A 16,929-nucleotide genomic window follows, 5' to 3' on the forward strand; every position below is an offset into this window, starting at 1 on the left:
CTCTTTCCAAAGGGTTTTAAATAATTTTCAAGTTGTAAACTCAACCTCAAATTTAAAAAAATCTTTGGAGCAACAGTGGTTTGGTTGATACTACAGCAGATATTTTGTGGGATTTTCTAAAATAACACCTACTGGGAGAGAATGGATTGGAAACTTATTTTCAAAAGGTATTTTCAAAAATGTACTTTGAAGAATTGTCGTTTCATATTATTATATTTAATCCATATAACGTAACTTTCATTATTCAGCTGGAGTCACTTCACTATAGAACTGAAGTTCAGTGTAGAACCAGTTGTTAAAAGAGCAGCCAATTTTCTAACCAGATGTTTAACCTCTGGAGTGCTCTGCCCCCTCTCCTGGCTCTCCTGTCTCCCTGGATCTGTGCTGCCCAGGCTGTGTCCCGTTGGCTGCACCTCCTCTGCCACAGTCTCTACCTTTTTTTACCTATTTTTTCTGCTTAGTTCTAGTTGCTGTTTGTTTAGCAGAGCGCTTGAATAGGAGCTGTCTCTGGTTCTGACTTCATTAGTGTGTTAGTTCAGAGCAGTTGCAGGTTTTGGGTGAAGCTCTGACTGCTTTCACTTGTGCCGCGTTGGTCCCACTTGCTGCTCCACATCCATAAAGCATTTAGAAGTGTAAAGTAGACTTCTTTCAAAGGAGATAAATTCTGGAACTTCTTTCCATGGAGGCACAAAATGCATTCCAGCCCATGAAAGAAATGTCCAAGCAAATAACTGGCTCCTTGTATACTTCTCAGATATTTATTTAGGGATGGTAGCAGGGCACAAGGCTGAATGTATTCCAGAATAAGACAGGGGAAGAACATCCTGCACCCATGTAGGAAACTCAGCTACTAGCTGGTACAATATTGATTGCACCAAATGACTTGCTAATAGAGATTAAAGCCTTAGTTGCTCACACTGGTGGACATTTAAAAATCCATCATTCCCAATCACATTGATGACTGAGCACCGTTTGCCTTGCAGAGCTGGGTTAAGGATGTTAACACTCAATTATAGCAGTAGAGAAGGGAAAGTCTGGCTGTCTGCAATGGCTTTTCCCTGGTTGGTTGTAGAACAAGTCATGGCTTCCTCAGATAAAAGATATTTTCTTCTGCTCTTCTAGATACAATTATTACAATAATTCTAAACTGGAACTAGAAATAAAGAGATACGTTCTATTATTTATATTATTTTATAACATAGAGGCTTTCCTTCATTCTCAGTCCATCTGTTGTGCACATATACAAGATGAGAGTTTTCCTTCCCCAGAGATTGAATTCTGTCCCCATTTTCTGATTCCTTTCTCCATCCTTGTATCCTTGTGACAACTGGACAAAGTTGTTCTGCTTCTTACTCCTGTGAGTCTGGAGACGTGCTGGATAACAATGAAGCTTTGCCAGCATCTACAGACCATCAACAAAAACTCCAGAAAAGAGCTCAGTTCAAAGTCTGAGTCTGAGAAATTTCATGTGCGTGAATCCAAGCACTATTTTCACACAGAAATACAAATTCTAAATATGCATGAGAGAGAGAAAAATTTTACTCACTTCAGAAATCTGGCTAAGATATTATTCCCACCAGGACATATGATCATTGAAAGAAAATGGAAAAGCATGGAAGCACCAGCTGTTTGTGAATGAATCAGATCTGGCCTGGTTAACATCAGAGATGAATCAAATATGGTTTTGTCAGGATGATAAAGACTGATGAATTGAAGAAGGTTTAGAAACCCTCTAAGGAATTGTCTGAAGACAGTGTCTGGCTTGTAGAAGTATCTGTGCTGTTAAATAAATATGAAATGGTTATTGGGTTATTTACTTGTTTACCTTTCCTTATCAGTTTCCTGCTGGCATCATCCTGCAGTATCCTAACAAAATCAAAGACCTTTGAGCCTCCCTGTGTCAGAGAGGGCATTGCCAGTCTGTGTGTGAATGGGAGTCCTTGTCTGATGTCTTCATATGACATAGGGTGTATTTGCTCGAGTAACTTCTCTCCTGGTTTGTTCAACTTAGTTTTCAAGAGAAATTTTAATATCTTAAGTATAAGATGCGTTATATAAACTCAAAAAGCATTTTTGTAGGAGAAGGGTGCTTCACTGACATTAGAGCTAGGATTAGAGTGAGATTGTGTAAGCTGATTTGTTTGAATTTTCCAAGTAAATATTTATAACTTGTTTTAAAATTGGGAAGAATGTCCAGTTTATAACTCTAATGCTACTGTAACATGCTGTTTGTAGCACTGGGTACACAGAAGTGCCTGACTGCTGATGAGAAAACTAGTTGGGATGTTCTGTGTTTCTATGTCAGCTGCAGAATATTCAAGTAAAGAACAAAGGTCCTGTAATGAGTAACTTCTACAGTTTACAAATAGATGGAAAAAAATGTTTTTTAAAACTGAAAAATATTATCAACCACTAAATGAATGGTTTAGGGTATATCTGGCCCAAATTCTTATTTACATGGGTGCATATTAGCAAATACAGGTAAATATCTATGCATATATTTAGGAAAATCCTGGGAATAGGATATGATGTGCTTTGCAGTACCACTGACACTTGGCATTTGCTGTTTTCAGCAGAAGTGCTCCTCGTGTTCCAAACATTTGGAAGAATTCTGGCCGTGGGGAAATGCTGTCGCTCTCAATGATTTTCATTTCATACATTCAAAAGAGAATTACCCAAAAGCTCAAAAGCAGAATCTTACACTTAACAAAAACCAACCTAATAGGAAACTTTTAAAGAGACTTTCTGAGGGCATCCACTCCATGTTATACCTGTAGCTCAAAGTAAAATTGCACTTGGGTTCACTTTCTGCAAATCAAAGATGCCTTCTATTTAATGTCATTCAAATGTTTAGCTATGTTTCATTGTTACCACATTAGACAGCAAACACAAATCCAATAAGATGTAAACCTTACTTTCATTAAGCTGAAAGCAACTTGCTCATTCAAAGTCTTTGAGATTGACTCTTTTAGAAAATAGTTTATTCTCAAAGTTAAGCAACCTTGGTCAACTTGAAGCTCTGCTTAATCCTGTGAGAGTGATTTTTTTTTTTTTTTTTTTGCTTAGTCCACTGTCATGCAAATCATGAATTTACTTCATTCTGGGTTTGTTTATTTAGATAGAGTTAAAAAAGGGTGCTACTAGCAGTTCTCTGTTTTCAAGGATTAAAAAAAAATCTGCCAGGATATCACCTAATATTGCAATGTTATTCTTTTTATGTTAATTGATGCTTTTAGATAACAGTGATTGATAGATTGTGTTCTTCCAAGTATATACTCACTGAAAACTGCCAGTGTCATTTGAGAAGTAAGGCAGTGTAGATGACAACATCTCACACCAGCATGTTTAGGTAAATTTATCTCTTTCGAAATATTAAGGGCAAGGTTGAGAGTGACATTTACTCTAATGCAGGCCTGGAAGAGTTGTTTGATCATTGTGAGAATTCTTTCCAGTGACAAAATACTGTGTTTTTATTTAATGAGGGAGGTTGTTAGAGTAACGGGAGGGAGGTTTCATCTGTCTGTGGTGATCTAAGCAGCGTTTCTCTAGTCCTAAGGCACTCCAGAAATCTGGTGACTGTGATACAATAAACCATTCCAGGAGTGCTTCTGAACTTGGTCAGGTGTCTCAGATCTTTGCTGTGCAGCACTGAGGGGACCAAGGACCAAAGTATGTCAGGTGTGGGGTGGATAAGCCAAGGATTCCTGGTACAGCCAAGTGTTTACAGGCTGTGCCTGTAACCTCCTGCTTTTGTCTGAGCTTTTAGAGATCTGGGTAGGCCAGGATTTTGAACATCTTGTCTGTTGAATCTACAGAGCTGTGTTTAGCATTTAGCTTTGTGTTACCTTCACATGGTCACAGGGTAGAGAGTACAGTGAAGTCTTTCCTCAATCCTATGGAATTTCCCCTTTTAAGCCTGGTTGGAATGGCAGAGCTGTCACTGTCATAACTAATACAGTCTGATGTATTTTAAAGTCTTTTTTCCCAATAACCATAAGAGTTTTATTTCCATGTTCCTTCAAATATTAACACATTTAGCTTTCCTTGTTCAAAGCAAGTTCAATAGTTTTATTTGCATTTAATAGGTAAAATTAAGCAAGAACATAAGGTATGCTCTGTTGACCTGGCAGAGCCTTGTAAAACACTAGAGAATTGACAAAAAGTGATTGAGAATGGCAAGTTATTTACATCTTTAACCTCTCTCTCTCTGAGCCTGTACCTATGATGGAAGCTTTTAGTTTCCATAAAATTAAAAGATTGACTCATCCAGGCCAAAAATGACATACCAGTTACAGATTGCACATGCACAAAGAATTGATCAGAAGTAAAACTTTTGTCGTGTATTCTGTACATGTCTTTGGAGGAACAGGGAACAGGAAAAAGCTGAAACATATACATATACATATATATGAATGTGTATATATATATATATGCAGCAAAACAAAATGAGCAAAATGTTTTGGTCAAGTGGGCTTTGTCTGATTTTTATTTTCAGAATTCTGTTGTGAAGATGGCTAAACTTTGCTTTGTCCTGTACAGAAGGAAGGTTTTGCCTTCAACATTTTCAGCTGTCCCCACAGAAAAGGCGTTTTTTCCAGGGTTCAGAAATAATAGAAAAATTAGGAACTAAAACCTTTTACTATCAGGTTAATCATGCCTTTTTGACTGTAACATTAAAAACATGATTTTTGGTCTACCAGTCATTCATAATAGTGAATTTTATTAAATTCACTAGAAGAGTTCTTTTTTTTTTTTTTCTGAAAAATGGGTATCCACTCTGGTATAAATCAAAATCTTTTTGCTACTGCTTTCCAAATGGATTATTTCAAATACTCTGTCTTGATGTAATAGAAAGCATTTTAGGAAATGTGACTCATGTTATTTACAATGGTAAGCACAAGAAAATAAAAGGGTAATGTCAACTGATGGGGTTTTTATTACCAATTTTTATTATGTTTTTGAGTTATTAATGGAAAATATGGTTACTGATTAGTGGTTTATAATAAATGCTTACTAGAGTAATTTTAATGGAGAATACACAGCTCTGTTTAGCAATATGGAATAAATACACATAGTAATTATTGAATTGAATTGAAAGATTTTTTTTTTTAAGTGAAAACCATGAAAGATTATAATTTTTAGGTTGGCTGAAATGTTTTAACTGGTATGAATTGGCTTGAACTGTCTCAAACAATAATAAATGACATTGCTAGAAGGCAACCATGGTAAATTGTTTGCTGCACTGCTGTGCAGGTTACTGTTCTTCCCCCTCCCCTTGATCTCAATACTAATGACAATAAGGGAATAAATGAAGGAATTTCTCCAGAGTATATCTAACTATGTTGGATTTTATGTCCAGAAAAATTAAGATATAATAGTACATCAGCAGAACTGAATCTGATACCCCAAAGACAGTTTTGTTAGTATTGATCTCAGGCTTGTTTGCAGCGGATTGGGGTGAAGGGACAAATTGAGTGAGCAAGTCCAGATTAGCACTGCTTAGCACCTTGCATTTATTAGGGTGGGGAACCACTGGGGTTGTAATTACTGCTCTGCATTACAAATGACATCACTTTTACTCCTTGGAACTTGCACCTTTCAGCAAGAAGTCTGGGGAATGATATTTTAATGTGCTTGTTAGCACAGCTGTTTGAATCCTTTGCTTACATTAATGGTGGCATCAGTGAGACTGTGCTCTTATACTGTGGTGTACAACAGGTGAACTCCATTCTCCTGGTGACTCAGGGGATGCCTTTGAGAACATATCTGTATTTCACTTGAATCTTCCTTCCTTGCCTCCCTTAATTCTGAGAAAGTTCCAAATTTATTCTTAACCATCCTCATACTTCCAGGGAGCTAGAAGTCAGTGGGATTCACTGTCCTTCATGCACTGATAACTTCTATTTCAAAAGCATTTATGTAAAACAGGTAGAGGTAAATTTCAGAACCCAGAATCCAGCAATGCTGCATCAAAAAACAGGATGATAACTGACAGCTTCAGAAACTGTCTAAATTTAGATGTCTGAAAGTTGTGACATAATCCTTTTTTTTTTCACCTATGACAAGCCAGTATTAAAGTGCCCAGTATTAAACTTGCAGCCCCTCCTACCAGTCAGTTCTCACCTCCAGGAGGCTTCCTGCAAGCAGGCTCCTCTAACATACAGAGTTTTGAACCACACTACTTTTTTAAAAGCAGCATTGGCCAGTTTCTTCATGCATTTCTATGTTTTCTCAATTTCTCATTCCTTATGCTACTGCTGTAGAATAATTTTTCTCACAGAGGATTTGTTTGTGGCAAAAAAAATAAGATTTCTTGTGACACCAATCATCTTTCAGTGTGTTTCAATTCAGCCTAGGAATAGGGTCATATGGTTGTGTTCTGTGGCTCTGAAGAACAGAAGATGCTTACTAAAAGAACATTCTTGTGCCGAAGTAGCAGAAACTGTGACTAGCACAATGCTTAGTTGTATTTCTTTAACTATTATTTAGAGACGAGAACAGCACACTCGTGCCTGCAGACGTGCACACCTCACCAGCATTCAGGGGTTTGATTCCTTTTATCTGAAGCAGAAGCCCTGCTCCCTTTCCACATTATAATGTAAGATGCCTGCTAGTTTCCTGCAGTGTAAGAGCAGTTGACTTCCTTATGTTTGGCTTGTAAGATTTTTGGAACCATATTTTATTTTGTGTGTGAGCATGACAATAAAGTGCCAAGTTTTTCTTATTATACAGATAGGGAGAAAAGGGGAATATTGTGTTTCTGTGTACTGTTCCCTTAATTAGGGCTTCAACTCAAGTTGAAGTCAGCAGAGGTCATTCCATTAGTTTCACTTTCCCAAGTTTTTTCATACAATTAGATGGGTGAAGAATTGCTTCTTAAGAAAGAATGAAATCCAAGATGCTCAAAACTAAGGGGTAGGTTCTGATAGCAGTCAGACAAGCTACTCCATCCAAATCCTGTCTTAAGCCTTGCCTCCTTCAGAATCCAGGACATTTCAAAATACCTGTAGAAACTTTTAAACAGTCTGTGTAATGTCAACTGCTTCTTAATCAGGACAAAGTGACTGAATTTTTAGTAAGTTAAGGAGCAAACCAAATATTCTTACCTAGTGTTTTGTTTTTCAGAGCTATGGAGAAGCTAGAAGTTGTTTTCTCTGATACCAGAACTCGTAGAACCTTGGATCCCCTCAGGCTGGAAAGTCCTTATGGGGCCTCTAGTCCAGTGTTCTTCTCAAAGCAATGTCAGAGCTGATTTCAGACCAGGTTCTTGGGCCTCTGTCAAGTTTACAATCCCTTCAGGGATGGTGATTCCACAGCCTTGCCTTTAAACCTGTTCCAGTGCTTTATTACCCTTCTAGTGAGCACTTTTATTGTGTCCTGTGGGAATCTCCCCTTGTTCAGATGGTAGCTGTTGTCTCACACTGTACAGCTCCACACAGAGCCTGGCTCAGGCTTCACTGTGACCTCCCCGTGGGGCTGGCAGGCTGCTCTCCAGTCTTCCCAAATCCTTCTCTTCTCCTGGGTAAACCAGCCCCATTCCCTCAGCCTCTCCCTCTAGGTCATGTGCTCTCTCAAAAAAATCGAGATATTATTTTTGGCCGTGAAAGTTTCTAAATTGCAGGAACTCCCAGCAGCTCTATTTGCAGAAGGTTTGCAATCAGTTACTTCAGAAAGAAACTACACAAAATAAAGATGATCTTTTCCTTGTGAGTCGTTTGAAATCTCCCAGCTGGGTCACCCTGCCAGAGTGGGATGATAAGTTGTGGCGTTAAAACAGCACAAGTGGAGCAGAAAGCTTAGGCAGTGCTACAGCTGCATCTTCCCTGCCACGCTCCCGTGGAAGTGCACTGCCAGCTATCCAGGCCTGATGGAGTGCTCTGGGTTTTTAAAACTATTTTCCTTTTGCTGTTCGGGATAGAGAATGAAAAAAGGGAACAGAGAACTCTGAAAACACATTTCCAGTTCGGTCATTTGCTTGGAAGATTTGGAGCAGGCCCTGGAGCTTGGCATTCCCTATATGCTCTGAGGGTCCTGCTGCTGGTGCTCCTGAGTGTCTGTATCTCTCTTTCTCTATGTACAGAATCAAAACTTCATTTTCATTCAAGTATGAACTAAGGAAGAGGTAAGTGTAGGGCAGAAAAAATGTTTAGGGATTATGGAATTTTAGAGAAAATTCTTGCGGAAGAAGAAGAATTTTTAAGACTTTAGGTCTTTATCAAAGAGAGTTCTGTTGCCTCTAAATCTTACTTTACAGTGTATACATAATAGAGAACAATTGAATAATGACTGAATCAAAAATAAATAAAAACCTCAATATTTTTTAAGGTATGGAAGATTCGTTTGTATTTTCCATCCTGTTATGATGAAATTGAAATGATCTCACCATATGTCTTTATCTTGATGGAACTAGATTTTTCAGTGGAAATTTTTGTCATTTTTCTGAGAGGAGAACAACTCAAATAAAAATCTATTGTTTTCATTGTAATTCATACCGAATTTCTGATAGGTCAGTAATACATTGCGAAATTATTGCCATATAATCTCTGTAGGAATCAGGCAAGCAGTATTCCTCCAGGTACAGCACTTCATAGGCAGGTTGTCAACCACTGAAAAATAACGAGTTGAAAACAGTTTGGAAAAGAATACCAAGCTAATGGAGCAGTGGCAAAAAACTTGGGCTGTTAAAAGCATGATATATGAGGGAAGGAAAGAATGGGCAGAACAGTGTAACATGAAAAATGAATGGGCATTTCATTATAGAGGACTTCCCTCTTGTTTTCAAACACATTGCTGCTTGCAGAACCCTGTGTGAGTACTGCAAGTGCTTTGTTGGCAGCAGACAGCCATGTCAGGTGCTTATACCTCTTCTTAGCAAGAAATTTGTATTGAGGCGTCTTCGGGAAATCTTCAGATTGCAGAGCCACACTAAAGAAAATGTCATTTTCTGAATAAATTAGGATTTTATGCTATCATCTGAATTACTAATGGTATCCCGTGTAATATACTGTTTATGCTGCTCCTGAGGCAGCCTCTTCAATTTTGCTTACACCTGTGGCTTAATGTAGGACAGAAGGTCTTCCAAAGACCAATGCTCCCAGTGGAACACTGCTGATTCTCAAGAAAAGGCTTGAAAATCATTTTAGTGTTTCTAAGTAAACCTCCAGGTCTTGTAGTTTCTAATTTGAACAGGCTTTTTGACGTGCAGGTATCAGCTACCACTGGGAGCAGCTTTTGTTTTATAGCTCAAACTCTTCAGCTTGTAACCTCACACAAGACAATTAAAGTTGGCTTAATTTTCTTTAACCTGCATGACTGCTCCAGTGTTCACAAGGGGTTTGATGTATAGTTATCTATCCCCTCTGTTGTCAGAATAAGTTCAATATCATACAGTGATCAATGGAATATAGGAATATTATAATGAATGATTTGGTAAAATAGTTGCAAAAGAGATTTTTAAGGGTTGAAGATGTATTTTACTTGTGATGTATTTCATCTCACCAAAGTTAGTATGTTTATATGGAGCTTGATCAGAACTATTCAGAATTTAGTTTCTTTTTTTTTTTTTTTTTTAAGATCATCTGTCTCCACTCTTCCCCCCACATAAAGTAAATGAAGGGATAATGAATATATGGTGTAATGTCATAAGCCAATCTACAGGTGAAACAGCACTAAGGATGTGTAGAGAGGGTAATCTTTCACTGGAGTGGTTTTTTTAATTTAAGCCCCATTGGATCCACCATAAATTCATGCACTTGTGCTCAAGAAATGAGCAATCTGTCTCCATGACACATTCATGGCCAATAACTGTGGGAAGTGTGCAAGGGGCAGCAGAGCCCTTTGCTGGGCATTTCCCAACCTGCTGGTGCCACAGGTCCATTGCACCTCTTGAGCAGAAGCTCACAGCCTGTCCTGAGGGTGTTTGCTGCTGGTCACCTTTTCCTCACCTCTCCCTCTAAATGGTGAACAGATTTGCCTTTGAACAGCAGCTGCTTTTATGGCAGTGCTTTGGCTTCCAAAATAGATTCCCAGTGTTGAAAATGGCAGTCTTACCTCCTTCATGGACAGCTTCAGGAAGGCTGATGAGTCCAGCTGAAGTGCTGGCATCTCCCAGGCATCTTGTGAGAGAAGGGTGGGAACGTCACCCAAACCTTCAGGCAGTTCCCATGCACAAATCTGAGCACACACTTGAGAAAAAGTCGTCACACCTTTGATACAAGGCTCTCAAGTCAAGAAATCCTTCCCTTCCCCAAATGGGAGCTTTGTGAAATCTCCAGTTATTAATTTCAGCTTGACATAATTAATAATTTGAAAGGATATTTTTAAAGACAGTTGCCTAACAGCTACAGAGAATGGATATTCCCTGGGGTCCTAACTCTCTGTTTATGTCTAAAAATACATGAAATGCAGCAGTCAACTGGTGTGCAAAACAATTAGTTTAAGCAAATGGCTAATAATTATTCATTAAACTTCAGTGCTCAGAATTAAACCTCACTTAAACACCCTGCAGTTCTATTTTAAACCGGGGAAAAGCTGAACAGTGACACAGAAGAATGGAAAACATTGACACACTCCTTGTGTGCTTAAAACTACAGCTTTTCACAGAAACATTAATCTCTCAATAAGTTAAGAAATACACTAAATATTAGCACAGAGTAATCATGCTGGAGATCAAAGCCTTGCATCTCATGGAATGAATTTAAGAGTAGAAGTTTCTCTGAGAAAAGCAGTGAAAGTAAAATCCTGAGAAAGTCTTCATTACCTAAAAAAAAAATTAATTAAAACTGAGTTGAATTTTCCAAGGTTTGTGCTACTTGCCCAAAAGGTAAAGTTATTCAAGTTCTCCATGACAATAGAGGATGGCTTTTACATAGTGTATTGCTTTTTTTTGCCTGAAAAATGGAACATAAAACTCTCTGCAAAAGCAAAAGACTTAATTTGGACATTTTCTAGATTAAAACTTGCAGTTTTTCATTACCAGACCTTTCTTTTTCTTCCTAATTTATAACATTTCACCTTTTAAAGGATGAAAACTTTGGCAATGAAAGCATTTCATCTGGAATTAAGGGAGCCACCCCTTACCAAAGCAAAATACTTTCATGTTTGTTTTGCTGAGCAGAAATATGGGGGAAACAATTACAGTTTTATACATGACAAAAAACCCAAGCAAACAAAAGAACCCTCACTTTTTACAGGGCCTTGAAAAAGTCCTATTTGCAGAGCTCTTGGGATGATGAGAAGTGTGGGCATTTTGGAGGAAGGCAGGGTAATGCAGTGGAGCTGGGCAGGCAATCACTCTGAGAACAGGTTGGATTTTAAAGCTCACAGAGTTAATGCCTACAGACCAAGGTAAATCCTGTTTATCCTCTCAGGTGACGAGTTAGATCAGACAGATTGTATATAGAGATCTTCCCTGAGTCCTACATTTAACTGGCTGGCAAAAATTGCCTTCTTGGAAAGACTCGTGGTAATTGTGGGAGTTCTGAAACAAAGCAAAATGCAAACATTGTTAAAAACATTCAAGAATGAGGTGATGATTGAAATTAAGTTCAGCCACACAAATCTTCACAGTAAGGTAGTTGTGTGGTTTGAATTGTTACTTAAGCAAATATATTTAATTTAATATTGTATATTAGAGCTGATTTCTATTGGTAAAGTCGTGTCAGTATTATCAGCTTTTTTGTTTGGGTTTTTTTACTCTGGAAATATTGGCATGCCCATGCACTCCTGAGGAATTGCAAATAAAGGAATGAGCATTTATAAGCACATATATTCCAAGAAATCCATGGAGAATGCTGATAGTTTTATTTGATGCTCAGTATTGCACCCAGTATAAACTGTGTCATCCTAGTCCTTGCATAGCAGCCTTTCCTGGGAATGCTGTTGAGGGAATGAGTTGCAGTTCAAAGGTGTCTGTGGTTGGTATCATTTGGAACAGGGGCCATTCTGGATAAAAATATGGTTGGACATTTAGATCACCTTGGTTTGGTTCCATTACCTGGGCACTCTCTTCGCCTGGGTCTCCACTTTGAGACAGTAATGCTGATATTTGTTATGTGCTTTGAGATTTAGAGCTAGAAAATGCTACCCAAGAGGAAGGTAATCTTCAAAGATTGACAAATGTGATGCATAGTTTTTGTCTCCACTGATAGTGGCATTAGAGAAATGAAGTCAGAGTAAAAACAGTTGTATCAACACTCTGATCAGCTTCATGTTGCATTAAGGAGTTTCGTTGATTTCTAAATTTACAATGTGCTTATTTCTAAAAGATTTTGACAAAATGAAATGTTTATCTACTTGCGTCTTTTTTTATCCACATCGCAGGCCAACTCAAATATTTTGCAAAAATGGAGATGAAAATATTATGTGCTGAAGCTTCCATTCACATAATTTTTAGGATTTAAAAAAAGTTTACTACAAAGACCAGCTTAAATTAGAAAAGTGGCAGCTGTGAGAGTAAACATTTCCTCACTTTTTTCAGCAAGTTCTGAAAACTTAGATATGCAGATGAGTTGAGTCTGTTGAAAAAACAGTCATTTGGAGAAAGGATCACTGCTTACAGTTGTCATAAGTCACAGGGCTGCTATTTTCATTATATAGGAAAGTCATAGCAAAACAGTCTATGTTGTCTTTCTGAGTGTTGTCCCATTCCTTTTGTTTTCACCTGAAGACTTTCTCTTTTTGTTGGCTCTTCACATTTAGTTTCTGCAAGTATTAAAAAAAAATTAGTGAGATGTCACCATATCTTTTAATGAAAGCTGTTAAAGAGTTTTTTACAGTTTCATCTCTTGGAGAGTTTTGAGAGCATCCTTCTCTGAACCTTTCCTCTTGAAAAGGCCTTGAAAACTTGCTGGGATTTGGAGTCATTACCAAATGATTGTATATAAATATCACTGTTATCAGACTCTTGATCCAAGAGAAGAAAACTTTCTCATGACCATCAAAATGAAGATTTCCTTGTAAACTACACTGAGGGAATAGTTGTGTTACCTTTTTTGTTGTTTGCTTTTTACCATAACTAGACCCTATTCTGCCTCTCACTAGAGGATTGGTCTCAGGAGCTAATGTATTAAAAAAGGGCATTCACTCACATATTATAAAAACCTATTCATTTCACAATTGAAATGTAACTTACATTCTGGGTTTTTTTTCTCAGAATTATTAGAAGTCTTGATAAGATTCTTAATTACCCAATCATGATGTCCAATTCTGTACATCTCGTTTTCTTTCACAGATCTTTTATTTTTAACAGCACAGCCCTGAGGGTTTTTGATTATAAGATCTTCTGACTACAGCTTATGAGCTTAATAGCCATCACTCTGTATTTATGATCCCGTATCACACTTCAGGGAAAGCTTCTGTAGCTTGTTTGTTGGCTTTGTTTGCAGCAGGCAAAGCCCTGGAGACGTCAGCATTTAGCTGTGCTTTGGAATTGCTGAAGCGTGTTGTTCCACCAGACTGGGTGGCCTACACAGCAACTCTAATAACAAATGGCTCTGGGTTTTTTTGTGGGGAAGGAACTGCACAGGCATTGTGTTAAGGTTGCCTTCTGACTATTAGGCAGTAATTTCTGAAGAAAAGAGCCTGCTGTTCTCTCACTTCTGAAATGAAACATGAGTATAACCTGGAATGAACCCGTGTCTTATGTTTTTATTCATTGTTTGTTGACCCTGTGGTCAACCCTCTGTCACTATGATTAATCATTCAGACTCCAGTTGTCCAAAAAGACAATTCAAGCCTTTTCTACAAGAGAAAATGGGGAGTGGAGGGAAATAAAACAAAGTATTAATGAAAGAAAATGGGTTAATCTTTGACATGATAATTTATACTTGGCCTAGCAAACCAACAGGAGTGCTCTTGTATGTGAATGATTAATAGCTGCAATGGCCGCATCTGTGACAAGTGATTAATAAAGTTTGTGATTAAAAAAAGTACTTCCTTTTCTTTTCCTTAACTGTGCAAATCTTGGAACTCCACTTCTGTCTGCACAGTGGTTCAATTACAAAGCAGACCTATTTGTAATTCAGATGTCACTCACCATTACTCATGCAAACGTCTTCAAAATAGAGTTCTCTTGATCTGTTAAGTACTGAAGGACTGGGAAATCCAGAGTGTCCCCAGAAGAATTCCTAACCTATGGAGAAAAAAATGTCTCTGAGGTGCAGCAGTTTGTTCCTGTAACCTATAAACATGGAATTTGTTACATATAAAAATAGCATTTTGTTACTGTAGAAACTAGTTACTAGACGCAAATTGAAGCTGTTGAATTGACCCTGTACTTCACAGCTAGAGCAATAACTTGCATTAAATCTCACTCCTACCCAGATGCAGCTATGGTTTTAATTTTTTTTTTCCAGAAGTTAGATCATGCTATGAAGAGGTGTATAAGCTGAATGGAAATCATTCCCAGAGCTGTAAACATGACAGTTTCATCCAAGTGCTTCTTATTAAATCCATACTTTCCCTTCTCCAGAAGTTTACAGTATTAGGCAGAATTTTGCAAAAATTTGTTTACAACACCCCCCCCCCGATGTCTTTCAGAGCTCATTTGCAAATACATCACATGCCAGGCCCTAGACTGTTCATACTGTGCTAGAATAATTAAATGGGTGTGTTGGGATGTAATTATGGAGGGAGGTAAGAGTGGCAGCAGTGATTCAGACTAAAGGTGCAGTTTGCTCTGCAGCCTCTCTCCCAGCAGTGGGTGGATGGGAGCAGATGCCTGGGGAAACAAGAGTGAGGAGGGGATGGTGCTTTCCATGTTACACTTCACCAATTCCTGGTAATCTGCAGCTTCCAGAGCTGGAATTTGAATTCACACCATCATGCTTGGTAGCTATCAATATATCATGAAGTCATGTAAGCACTTCTTTAACCCACTTCTATTTTGTCCCCTGTGACAATCTGTGGCAGTTCCCTTTAGAGTTTCAAATATGAATTGCATGTTTTACCATTTTAAACTTGCTGTGTGAGCATTTCTTTGCCTTCCCTTCTAGTTGCTATTTCATGAGGAATGGTGAATAACCTTTCTTTATGTTCTGTTTACTGTGCATGATTTTGTAGACCTGTTTCATATTTCCCTTAGGTCACCTATTTCAAGATGAAAACTTTTAGTCACTTCATCTTTTCTCCCATGAAGTCTGTGGAACAGCTTCTAATTACCTTATTTATGGTGGGGGTCAGTGTCTGAGATAGATCCATCATGGATTTACACAGCAATGTAATGCTGGTTTTAGGGTTTACTCCAAATTAGTTTCTTAATAATTCCAGACATTATTTTTGGCTGCCTCCAAACCCAAAAGTGGCATTTTCAAAGCAGCATCTACAATGATTGTAAATCAGTTTAGCAGTAATGGCAAGTTACACATAATCTGAGAGATTGCCTTGTTGCTTTTTGTTTGTAATTTTTAATGCTTTGTACTTATTTAATAATTTCTAGCATTAACTTTCATCTTCTGGTATTCTACACAAATGTCAGTAAAAGGGGTTTAATAATTTTATGCTTCTCTACTTATGGGTAGTATACTGATTTTTCTCCTCTAAAGATATACATTGCTTATCAGAAAAAAAGAACATTTAATCTAAGGCTCCTCACCGTGCCCTCTTTGGCTTGTGTAATCTGCAATTTAGAGCTGCAGATTTACAGGCTGTACAGTTTTCTAGAAGTCTAATAAGGTTGGACTGATGGATTGGCACAGAATCCACATTAAAGGCCCTTTTCTGGAAATACCTCAGCCGATCGTAATTTGTTGCGGTGACACGAAGTGAGATTTGTCTTTCGTGCTCTTACAGATTAAAGTGCATGGAGAAAGCAACACTTACTCTAAGTGACAAAGTAAGTGTTGTTGAGAAATTTGTATAAAAGCTACCAAATTATTTCTTCCTTTGTAGGCATTAATGTAATATGTGAGAAGAGAGCATTGTCGCCCTGATTTATGGTAATGTAATTGCTAGTTTCAGGTAGAAGTTTTTTGAACAAGGTGTGTTATATTTGTTTGTAAATGTGTTTTTGTTGCCCTGAAACATTTCTTTAAATTATTTTTTGACCAGTCAGCAAAACTTACCTTTGGTAAGACAGGACGCTTCAGCTGACATGGAAACACAACATTTTGGTTTGATTTTTGTAATTTCAGAAGTGTGAATTTGGAAATTATTAAACTGAGAAAGTAAACTCTAAGAAGAGGAGGAGGTGGGCGTTGTTCTCAGTGTTCCCTGCTGATTCAGGTCATTGTTTCTCTGGGGAAGTGAATAGCAGTCTGTAATTTGAAATATCTATTAAAAAAAAGGGAAGGACACAAGTTGGAGTCAGTATTCCAGTATGTAGCTATTAAACTAAATATGAGCTTCAGCAAAGGCATCTGAGAGAAGCACATGCTATAACAGTTGAGAGTAGTGTGTGCTCACTCAGTATTTCATCACTAAATTAACCTTCTAATAGTAGACTCTGTTTTCCTTTTCATCTCCAGACCAGTTTCTTTCCTAAAACAACATGATTTCCAGAACACAACCTCACTTGCTTTGCAGAATGGAAGTAGAAGGTTTTGATGCCTTGACCATTAAAATATTATTTTATCTTTCTTCTTCAATGTCCTACTAAGCTCGGGAGAAAAGGTTCAGTACTCAGCCAGAGAAAATGCAGATTCAAGTGGGCTTTGATTTGCATGTTGAAAACTCCACAAATGTTGATCCCATCATGTCTCATTCAGACTCCACTTCTGCCAGGAGCAGCCTGCCTCATTATTTTTTCAGAAAGGTATCTTCAAACAAGCTGTGAAGTGGTATTAAACCCTGTACGGGTCTGTGAGTCTGTGGGCTCTTTAAGATGTGCAACCACTGACAGTGATTACTGGAGAAACAGAGGAGGGTCCCTTCCTTTCCCCGCAGTAGCTTTGTTTGATTTACAGCGCTTCTTTAAAACGGGAAATTGCTGGG

The sequence above is a fragment of the Manacus vitellinus genome, unplaced genomic scaffold (assembly GCF_001715985.3).
Source record: "Manacus vitellinus isolate BGI_N305 unplaced genomic scaffold, ASM171598v3 scaffold_25_pilon, whole genome shotgun sequence".
In the NCBI taxonomy this organism is placed as follows: Eukaryota; Metazoa; Chordata; class Aves; order Passeriformes; family Pipridae; genus Manacus; species Manacus vitellinus.